The sequence below is a fragment of the Populus euphratica genome, unplaced genomic scaffold (assembly GCF_000495115.2).
Source record: "Populus euphratica unplaced genomic scaffold, PopEup_1.0 scaffold3501.1, whole genome shotgun sequence".
NCBI lineage: Eukaryota > Viridiplantae > Streptophyta > Magnoliopsida > Malpighiales > Salicaceae > Populus > Populus euphratica.
The window spans coordinates 6,630-8,178 of record NW_011503341.1 but is presented as its reverse complement, the minus strand read 5'-3'; positions in this window follow the sequence as shown (position 1 = coordinate 8,178).

Below are 1,549 nucleotides of genomic sequence, written 5' to 3'. Positions count from 1 at the left end.
TTAGGTTTTTCTTTTAGAAGTATATTTTTTTATCCCAATCTCATGTCGTAGGTGGTGGGTTAGTTGAGCTAACCTGAGTTGACTTAGATTTATTTTTCTCGATTTTATGACCTTTTTGTTTCAACTTCATTATTTTGTATTAAACTATTTTTTCTTTAGTTTTGTTATTTTTTCACTGTTCTTTCTATTTAGTTAGGCCAAGAGCGGGTTTTGAGTTCGTCAAGTTATTCTGAATTAACTCAAGTTTTTTTCTTCAGCATTATATATATATATATTTGCTTTCGTTTTTGATATTAGATTGTTAAGCCTTAAATTTTATAATATGTTTTAGCTTTCTTTTTATACAAGTTCTTAGTTTGATATCCTAGATTGTATTTTAGTTAATTTAACCTAAGTTATCTAAAATTAGAATATATTTTTTTACATTGAAACAAAGCTTAGCCGGACCAGTGATGAATCGCTTGCCCACTATCTAGTTTTATAACAATTAAGGAAAGGATCTCTCAGCACATTTGTGACCAAACTGCAAGACACACAGCTTAATATTTAAAAGAGGTATTTTTCCAAAGTCAAAGACCAATCAACCCCTTTATATTATTATTATTTCTAGCCTCCATATGATAAATTTTAATAAAATACCAACAACCCCTTGTATTTTCCCAAGAAGAAAGAGTGACAAAAGACCCTTTCTTGTTTTTATACTGATACCAAACGCCTACTTATTTGTTGTATTAGCAACTGCTACGCAAAACTACAATTTTAATCAGATCTAAGATTAGTCCCTTCTGGTCTAATTAAAGATTAGTAAATCATAATAAAAAAAGAAAAAAGTCTGTCTCCAAAGGGCATGTTTCTCCGCTATGATTGTCAAATTATCATTAAAGTTAAATAGTGTTTTCACGTAGTTTTAGATCATGAATTATTATAATAATTTTTTTTTATTATAATTTACAATAATTTTTTCAGGCATATCATCTTTTATAAGGTGTGGTGCATATATATATATATATGTTTTTTTTACAATTAAAATGAATAATTATTATTTATTTATTTATTTGTTTAGATTTAACAAAAATTATCAGATTCAAATATCTTTCATATAACAAATATTAGACTCAACCTATTTAAATTTGAGTATCATACAAGAACTAAAATCCTTGAATTTAATAATCATATTTGTTATGAGGTTTGGGTATGGACTGAGAACCATATTTGATGATATACCAAAACACATGGGTTTGATAATAAAAAAAGGAGTGAGTTTGCATATTCTGATATGGGTCTCTCAAAATTATTAAATGTAAGTTTATTAGATTTGATATAGCTGCCAAACATAAGTGGTTTACCAGACTCAAGTGGTTTAAATATGATATGAACACCTACTCAAGAAATTAAAATATTTTTTTTATATTTATAAAAAAATAATATTGACCCAGCAATATAATAATTTGATCCTTTACAGGATGGCCCATTTGGTTGGTTCTACAAATGATTGGTCCTACACAGGACAGTCACCTAAATTATTATTTTTCAACAGAAAGTCAGCCAG